The following is a 10,337-nucleotide window of genomic DNA, read 5'->3' as shown; positions in this document are numbered from 1 at the left end:
GTCATGTTTTTATGTTGAGCCAAACGACGCAACAAGCTGTAGAAGTGAACATTGACATATTAACACCTCGGTGTGTATGTTGTAAATTGACAGCTGTGGTTTGGCACACGGTGTGTAGTGAACAACTGGCTTTTCGCTTTGCATTGTACAACGGAAGCTCCAAAGTTGACTGCCCTTTAGATTGTATAGTTTTTCTAAAATCACATAAGTGCTGCTTAGTGCAGTGAGCATCAAAGCATTCATTCATTCATTCATTCATGCTTTTCCATTGCTATTTTTTAAATAGAGTTTTGCAGCACAAAAAAGGCAGCCTTGACTAGGTGTGTTAAGAGAAAAATATACAAGGTTTTATTATTTATACATCTTAAAATGAAAAGTGGTTGACTTATTTTTAAGAGATGGAAAATATAATTTGAGGGGTAAATTGAATGTAAGACAGCAATGTGTTAATTCAACTCTTAAAAGTGTGTGCTTATCAGTTTGTGGGTGACTGGAATACATTGCATAAGGAAATCAAATAGAGTAATGAAATTATTTAATTAAAAATAAAAAAAAGTTGAAAGGTTCAGCAAATACGAGAAAACTTAAACTATCTTAAGGATGTATTTTATCAATCGTAACTACATTTTAATAAATAAATGAGTGTTAATTTTATTTATTTCATTGTGAGTATTCATGGACGTAATTATGTGTGCTTTCTGTAATTATATACTATAACATATATTATCTAAATTATTTTTTAAAATAAGGTCATCATGTATTCTGTTGTTGATAAAGAACCAGATTATTATATCTGAATGATGGGGCAGAACGTTACTGTATAAGCTTTTGCTTCTCCCTGCTCCTTTTCAGACACACACCAAGTTATTTTCTGTTATTTACCTTGTTAAAATGTTATAGATAGAGAGTATTTTGGTTGTTGTAGTCAAAATAAAGATAAGTTAAAGCTTGAGTGACAGTTTAAGTGTCAAGCTTACTTTATATATTATCTAGGCCGGGGGTCAGCCACCTGTGTCTCTTGAGCCGCATGCGGCTCTTTAGTGCCACCCTAGTGGCTCCCTGTAGCATTTCTAAAAAAGGATTGAAAATGGAAAAAAATGGGAGAATTTTTTTTGTTTTTGTTTTAGTATGTTTTTTGTTTGAGGACAAACGTGACACAAACCTTCCCAATTGTTAGAAAGCCCACTGTTTAATATGTTTGTGTGTATGTGTCACTGATGACAGTATTTGGTGAACATCGGTTTATCCTACTAATTTCGGCGGTTCTTGAACTCACCATAGTGTGGACTGTGACGCAACAATTTGTTTACATGTAAAATCTTCCATTCCTTCCTTGTCTAATTTTGTCCACCAAAAGTTTCATGCTGTGCGTGAATTCACAAAGTTGCGCTTTGTTGATGTTATGGACTTGTTGGAGTGCTAATCAGGCATATTTGGTCAGTGCATGACTGCAAGCTAATCAATGCTAACATGCTATTTAGGCTAGCTTGATGTACATATTGCATCATTATGCCTCATTTGTAGGTATATTTGAGCTCATGTAATATCCTTTACTTTTATCCTCTTTATATATAGTTTAGTTTTGCATGTCTCATGACACATTATCTGTATGTAATAATATTGGCTGCATTTCAGATAGTTATGTGTGCCATGTTGTTCCAGACCGCAGGAAACATTACCTAGCTTGACAAAGATTGTAATAAATCTATTAGAAGAAGACAGTCTTAACTTGAACACGCACATCTATACCGACTCAGTGGCCTAGTGGTTAGAGTGTCGGCCCTGAGATCGACAGGTTATGAGTTCAAACCCCGGCCGAGTCATACCAAAGACTTTAAAAATGGGACCCATTACCTCCCTGCTTGACACTCAGCATCAAGGGTTGGAATTGGGGGTTAAATCACCAAAAATGATTCCCGGGCGCGGCCATCGCTGCTGCCCACTGCTCCCCTCACCTCCCAGGGGGTGATCAAGGGTGATGGGTCAAATGCAGAGAATAATTTTGCCACACCTAGTGTGTGTGTGACAATCATTGGTACTTTAACTTTAACTTTAACTATACCTTTGGCCATTAAAAGCCAGTAATTTCCAGGAGTTATCTCACCTTCTGAGTAACCTCTGATTTACTAATGGTTTCTAATGTTGTAAAAATGTGTCGAATAAATCTGTCAACGAAGATTTGCTTCACCCTGCGACACATAGTCATTTTGATAGTAGGCTATTATAGCTAATATAGACACTTGCATCATGTGTTGCCTTCATTATAAGACTTATATACGACTTTTAATTTTTTGCGACTCCAGACAGATTTGTTTTTTTGTATTTTTGGTCCAATATGGCTCTTTCAACGTTTTGAGTTGCCGACCTCTGGCCTAGACTATGAATACAGATTTTTACATTCGCAGAAGTTTGACACAGATGGATCAATTCAATGTCTGTTTTCTAAACTAAAAACTAAACTAAACTTTTCAAACACCTTCAGTATTCTCAAGCTACACTGTAATTGATTGTTGAGAGGACTAATGCCATAAGCTATTTAAAGAATGTTGACATGCTAACGAGTTAGTGCGCATGTTATGCCATGATAACTATGGCACAACTGTCTTTTCGGAACTCAGACATACACATTAGACATGTAGTGCATAGTACAAGCAATACAATACAAATAGCTGTCGAGTGAAGTGGGATTGAAAAGTATGTTGAATGTTATTTATGCCTCAGCCTCTAAATCTTTTTAACAGCACGTGTCAAACGTTGTTCTGTATATTTGACCCACCTGTCAAGCAGTCATACAGTACCATTATGTAAGAAAATCAGTAACTTAACACTGTCGTCTCAAAAAGTTCACAGTGTCACACTGTGAGGGTATACATACATACATTGTATGGGACGAAGGTCTGAGGGCATATAGTACCAACCAGTGATGAATCTTGATGCTTCGTCCTTTGGACAATTCTATGGTTCCAACAGTTTGGGGAAGGATTTTTTTCCTGTTCCTAGGTGCACAATGCAAGGCCTATAAAGGCATTCTAGAGTAAAGTTGAGCCCTTACCTTCTAACCCAGGGGTGTCAAACGTACAGGACAGGTTTAATCCGGCCCGCGGTCCGTTAAAATGAGTTTAAGTATAAAAATGAGCTTAATGAAATAATCTGCTGTTCTAAATGTGTCCACTGGATGTCGCAAAAGCAATCCTGCTAGGCAAGCAAACGGTTTATACCAGGGCCATGCAAGAGGTACACAGTAAAGCGGGGCTGCAGCGCCTACCCTCGACCAAAAGGAAATATAAAAAAACGCCGTTTTACATCTTCTACCCTCACTGGCCCAAAATGTCTCTGTCAAAAAGACACCAGTGGCCGCAGAGTGTAACTCAACCCAACAGTTTCTTTCTCTGTTTGTATAGTTTAAGTTGGCACAGGATTAATATGTGGAAATGGCAAATGAGGTAACTCAACCCAACAGTTTCTTTCTCCGTTTGTTAAGTTGGCACAGGATTAATATGTGGAAATGGCAAATGAGGTATTTGATACCTAAAAGAGTTTGTATTTATTATTTATTGTTGCATTTTGTTCAATCCCAGATATGCTGTGCTGATACAGTTTTAGTTCATTGTGTCCTTTGTTGGATTTTTTAAACTACACCAATTTTTTCCTCAGAATTTTCAACTGACTTGAAGTGTTTTGTCAAGAGGATTATTTGTGATATGTACATTTACAGAATGTGCATGTTCTATTTTTGACCAAAGTAAAACAAAGAAAACAATCTGAAGTTGTCTTAATTTTTAAGTTATCATGCCATGATTTTACCAGTTCGGCCCACTTGGGAATAGAGTTTCCTCCATAGAGTGGCCCCTGAGCTAGAATGAGTTGTTGTAACCTCATCAAATACCTTTTGTGATGAACTATATCAGAGATGGGGAGCTGATTTCATAAGTGACCTCTGACCTCATTAATGGACAGAAATTCCACAGAAGCTTAATTTCTTTAGTGGCCCGAAGAAGTGCTGAACCTTTGGATTCGCACAAATGAAGCTATGTCACTTCACATGTTCACTTCATAGCCTTTTGCAAACATGGCGTAGTTATCTTGCACATCTTGATTACATTCCACTCATCCCATGCTGCATGATTGATCACACTCAATGTCGAACACTCTTTTTTTATTTTATTTTAGGTAGCGTGTGTTTTTGAAAGCAGAAGCATGTTTGACCATGACAGATGTTGCAGGCCAACATAGCGGCGAGATCGAGTGAGAACGTTGACGCATGTATCCGCAAAGCCGGCGTGTCATGATGCCGCTGCACGATCTGATGCAAAGTTGAGTGCATGCTCTACTTGCATGTGGATTCCTAATCCTTCCTAACATGCACTCTCACTAGGAAACATCAGCTTATCGGTTTCTCGTAAAAAGCATGACCATGGCCCAACAAAAAAGAACAAATAATGCTAGTTGATATAATACTGTAAAAGTGATGTATTATATCTAAGGCTGTCAAAGTTTATGTGTTAAAGCAGTTATTCTTAAACTGTGGTACGCGGGCTCCATCTAGTGCAGACCTGGGCAAAGTAAGGCCCGGGGGCCGCAGTAAGTTTTTCAATCTGGACCGCCAGACATTCCCAAATAATTGTTTTAAATCTTTAAGATGGAAACTGTAGCTGCCATTATGATGTGCAGTGATGTTTTGAAATGACCGTAAGTCTTGAACTATAAAAAGTATTTCAATGGTTGGAATCTGCGCTTTTGCATGATATACTAGTTACCAGTGTTGGGTTAGTTACTGAAAACCAGTAACTAGTTAGTTACTAGTTACTTTATTTCAAAAGTAACTCAGTTACTAACTCAGTTACTTACACCAAAAAGTAATGCGTTACTGTGAAAAGTAACTATTTAATTACTTCTATTTTCCCCCTTTTTTTTTTAAGGCTCCTATTAATGCCCTTTTAATCTTAATTTCAGTACTGTTATTGCACTGGAGAATAATACAATCTGTTGATCAATTTGACATGCATTTGCATCACTGAACTCTGCTAAGCAATGTGGTCTACATACAACACACAAAGACAAAGATAGGTTTCAAAGGGCCAATTTATTTCAGGCCAGAATAAATTGACAAAACTATTTTAAATAGCTGCAACATAATGGCACTTTAACTTTAACTTTAAGTAGATATTTGATCCTAGACACAACTTACATTTAACTAAAATGTTATTTTCTTTGTGCTCGACAAAAGAAAAGTAGTGAGAATGTTAAGACACTCGACTTCTGGCTTCACCATGATGTCATGTTAGTTGTTATGAGAGTAGCGTACATGTGTGTGTGTGTGTGTGTGTGTGTGTGTGTGTGTCAAGTGCTCTAGCTTGGTGGATGGCTGCGTCCAATAAAGTCAAAAAGTTGCAACAAACCGCCGGTCCGGTCATTCACCCTCAGTTGTAAAGACCCACTTCCGGGTAAAGTGAAGGTTGTTAGCTCCGAAGTACATAGGCCCTGGAGGAACGTCTCCCCTGCGCCCCTCAACTACGGTATGGGAGCCCCCCCGCCCCACCCACACAAAGCACGCCTCTTCTTTTCCACCGCAGCGCTGCAATAAAACACACCAGATCTTCTGTTTCTAGCCGATACTACATTAAAAATAACGTAAAATAACGCAGTAATGCATCATGTAGTAACAGTAACTGAGTTACTGAATATAACAAATAACGCGTTAGATTACTAGTTACCGCCGAAACTAACGGCGTTACAGTAACGCGTTACTTTGTAACGCGTTAGTCCCAACACTGCTAGTTACTATGGTAATCAAATTAGTTACTATGGTAATCTGAGTCACAGCAGCTCAGACGAGGCACCAAGCAGTGTGGGTGGGGAGCGTTTCCACAGAGTGTTTCTAGAGCAGCCAGCCTGAAATGCGGGTGTCAGGGACAGACGCGGAAGGAGATTTTTACAACAAAGTTCTAAAGCCTAGTAATATATCAGATATATCAGATTGTAGGTGGGGTTTTTTTTTACCCTTCACATTCACATTTCGCTGTGTTTGTTGCATTTTTGTTGTGTTTCGCTTGATTGTAAATGTCGATCGAGAGGGGGTGTGACGTTCATATGTTGTCAATATTCTGTGTTTTATCCTTCATATTTAATATTGTAAATGAAGTGAAGTGAATTACATTTATATAGCGCTTTTTCTCTAGTGACTCAAAGCGTTTTACATAGTGAAACCCAATATCTAAGTTACAATTAAACCAGTGTGGGTGGCACTGGGAGCAGGTGGGTAAAGTGTCTTGCCCAAGGACACAACGGCAGTGACTAGGAGGGCGGAAGTGGGGATCGAACCTGCAACCCTCAAGTTGCTGGCACAGCCACTCTACCAACCGAGCTATACCACCACACACCCCACAAATCCCACATTCTTTATTTACACGTACATTCTCATTCAGTAAAAAAAATTTAAATTCCATTCCGTATTTTCAGGCGGTCTGTCATAAAGTTTTTAGCATTCAATCAGACATTATTGTGAGGTTTTGTATTAGTGTTCTTAAAAATCAGATATACCGGCCCCCAGACACATTTTTTTCTCTAAATTTGGCCCCCCGAGTCAAAATAATTGCCCAGGCCTGATCTAGTGGTACGCCAAAGAATCACTTGATTAAATGTACAATGTTTTATTTTCCTATATGGGGGGGATAGCTCGGTTGGTAGAGTGGCCGTGCAAGCAACCTGAGGGTTCCAGGTTCGATCCCAGCTTCTGCCATCCTCGTCACTGCCGTTGTGTCCTTTGGCAAGACACTTTACCCACCTGCTCCCAGTGCTACCCACACTGATTTAAATGTAACTTAGATATTGGGTTTCACTATGTAAAGCGCTTTGAGTCACTAGAAAAAAGCACTATATAAATATAATTCACTCCACTATATTTAACCACAGTATTACTGTTCAATCTGTGTGTAATGTTACAGTGGCCAAATATATGAAATATACTCTGTAAATAAAACCTCTGCCTTGTTTTTAATAAATACCTAGGCCTACTACGCTACTGTATTTTAATGTTGGTCTATATGGTGGTACTTGGAGAGCCATTTGTTTTCTGAGGTGGTACAGTGTTAAAGCGTGATATTAATCAAAAAAATGTAACCACACATGCTGCTTTAGCTTTACTGCAAATGACGTGATAATGTCAGTGCAAAAATTAGTGAGGAGACTCCAACTGGCAAGTTTGGCTTCAAACTGAAACCCCAGAGATCTTTAGATAATAGTGATACCAAGTTTAAACAGTTAAAAAAAATAAATACAAAAATTTACATTCTGCCAATAAAATTGCATTCGTGTGAAAATATTGGTGTCTTTTTTTAAAGTTAACTCAAATTATAGAAGAAAGTAATTCTCTTTGATTAATTGCAATTCATCAAAATTCAAAAGTGTGATCAATGTTTAAAAAATATATATCATTTGAAAGCGCTAATTCTATCTGAATATCATTTTGTCTGGTAAAAGTCAGTTCAAAACGAGGGAGGGACTTTAACATTTATGCAAAAAAGAAAAAATCCTATTAGTCACGAAGTATTAGCACCCCTCCAAGTTTAAAGACAAATTGATAGTTTGTGCATTACTGCTAAAAAAGTAAAGAGACTATAGAAATACAATCATAACCCCCTTGTCTATACTCAAAATGGTTTCTTCACAGAGGATGTCTGGCAATCACATCGACTAAAAGAATGTTGTTACTTAGCATCAAGATCCAGTTTGGAGGACATATTTACTGCGTGTACTTCCCAGTCAAACCTTGAATTATTGATAGCTTTCAACATTTCTTTTCACATATGTAAGGCAATATTTTCTCATAATTGCAGAGAGTTGGCTCTCTGGTTTCACTGAAAGTGACTTTGTTTAAAATGAAACATTTTGGAATTCTCAGCATGTCAAGTGGCCCTCGCTCACTGAATCCTTGAAACTGCGTTGTTTACAGCGTGCGGCGCCTCTCAGTATTTCTTCAACGTTTGGAGGGCATCACTTTGGTGCTCAGCTGCTATCTTTTTAACCGTGTGATTCTGTCTGTATCACTTTGGTTTCTTAGGCTACGTTCACACTGCAGGGTCAGATTTGCAATCTGGATTTTCTTGTCAAATTCGATGTTTTTAATGACCGTTCACATTAAAAAAATTTGATTTCTAATGTGAATGCAATTTGCATACCTGCCAACTACTCCGGTTTTCCCGTAATTAGTACGGTTTTCATCAACCTATTCCGGGTTACGGTTGCAGTGATAAAAAATAGTTTTTCATTCATTAAAAAAAATATTTTTTTTTTAAAGTTTTATTCACGAAATTGCGTAACAACAATGACAATCGACACTGCTTCCCGTAACTTCCTATCGAGCCATTCCGAATGCCATGCGCGAGGCTATTTATAGCACCGCTGCCAAGCACGAGGCCATTGTTTCCAAACGAGCGAACGATCATGGAATCAGCCGGAGAAAAATCGCATACGAGTCTTAAACCGAAAAGAAAACTGCAGTCATTCCGTGAAGAATATTCAAAAGCCTATCCGGGAATAATTATCCGTTCCAAAAAGGGTGAAAACTACGCGAATTGCACCTTGTGCAGACAAGATTTTTCGATCGGACACGGAGGAATTAGCGATGTAAAAGACCACGTTGGGACAAAAAAACACAAGTCTAATGCCGTTGCTAGCGATACAAGTGGAAAACTTTCAACGTTTTTCGTCGCCCAAACAGATTCTTTGGATGTGATAAATGCCGAAGTTTTATTTACGGAGGCAATAATTGAGCAAACAAAAAGGTAATGACACCAATGTTATCTATTGGAATTGTTTAGTACTGTTATACTGTTAAAAGTGTTTATACTATTTATGCTTTCAAGTCCAAGTTGAAGAAATCTTGTTAAATGTTGACAGCATAACTACCAAAATACAGAAGTATGTCCTTAATATTTTTGCAGTGCTATTTCTGTTGAAAAGTTAAAATGATTACATTAGATATGTGATGTGCCACTTTTCAAGTGTCTGATGGCTTAAATTAATTTTCATTAATTTTTCATATTTTGAATTCTTTTGAAAGGCTTACAAATAAACTACATTTGAATTGTAATTCCATGCTATTGACAGGACTATTAATTTTAATGAAGTTAGCTTACCATGTTTACAGTATGATAATTGTGATAGAAATGTGAATTTTAGGCACAGAATATGTTTTACAATTGAACAAGGCAGTAGATTATACAAGCTTGGACAGAAAGTTAATAATGACACCAATTTTTTTTTTAATGGAATTGTTTAGTACTGTTTTACCATTTGTTTACTGTAAAAAGTGTTTATACTGTTTATACTTTCAATTAACAAATTGAAGTCTTGTGAAAGGTTGACAGGATAACTGGCATTAACTGTCAAAATAATTTCTAACTATTGAAGTTAGCTTACAAAATAAACATGTCAATAAACCCATATGATTTTTGCTGTAATATTTTTGTTTTGAAAAGTCACTGTGACTGATAGAAAAGTGATGGTTTTAGCAACATTTTAATCTGTCTGAATGCTAATAATCATTTTGCGTCGGGGGCGAAGGAACCCCCCACCAGGACTTTGTCCTGGACCTACCGGGGCCTGCGGCCCCTGGACCCTGGCTACTAGGTTTTTCTGATTTCAAAAGTTGGCAGGTATGAATTTGACCCGCATGCAGACATGACGTCATGGCATCACACACACTGCAGTGTTTACGGGAGTAAAAATGGCTTCAGCTCCAGTCGGTCTCAATACTGGCACATTTGTGGCAATTTCAAGGATTGTGTGCAATCAAAGTCCACATTTTTTTAACCGAATTATTGTGCGTAGAAGATTGAGACAATTTGCTTCAATGTCTGCTGCGGGAGAGCAGTCTGAGACAGGAGAAATGGTAAAACGTTCATGTGCGTTCCTAAAATGTTCACCTGTTTTCTGCTCTGCTGTCAACTATTTATTTTGTAACCGTCTGTTTTGGCAAATAATTATGACGCTTATCGCTTTTTGGTGACGTTCTAGTCGGATTAATGCGACCTGAGCGCAGTAGTGTTCACATTGAGGACCCATCGCATATATATCCGATTTATATCCACATACGATAGAGGCCTGGGTTGAATATGTAAAAATCGGGATTGCACTGTTTCTGGAAAAATCTGATACAGGTGGCACAAACGCAAAACGATCGGATTAGACCTGCAGTGTGAACAATGCCTTGGTTAGCAGGATTACTTAATATCCACACCTGATTTCTAACACAATGTGTTAATCCTTACTGTAAATGTTGGTAAAGATTGGGATATATACATGAATACGAGCGGTAACTCACTTTTCCGCCCAAC

General features: G+C 37.9%; 1 protein-coding gene and 1 long non-coding RNA gene across 3 annotated transcripts in view; one reads left to right on the top strand and one right to left on the bottom strand.

Annotated features, from left to right (window-relative positions):
- The window catches only part of LOC133570149 (uncharacterized), a 165,528-nt gene that overhangs the window by 16,596 nt on the left and 138,595 nt on the right, over window positions 1-10,337 (top strand). The gene's annotated exons all lie outside the window — the stretch shown is intronic.
- LOC133570148 (voltage-dependent calcium channel gamma-1 subunit-like) overlaps window positions 1-10,337 on the bottom strand; it is a 42,963-nt gene that overhangs the window by 9,563 nt on the left and 23,063 nt on the right. The window lies entirely within an intron of this gene.

Source organism: Nerophis lumbriciformis, linkage group LG27 (genome assembly GCF_033978685.3).
Source record: "Nerophis lumbriciformis linkage group LG27, RoL_Nlum_v2.1, whole genome shotgun sequence".
In the NCBI taxonomy this organism is placed as follows: domain Eukaryota; kingdom Metazoa; phylum Chordata; class Actinopteri; order Syngnathiformes; family Syngnathidae; genus Nerophis; species Nerophis lumbriciformis.
This window is presented reverse-complemented; position numbering and strand designations above follow the sequence as displayed.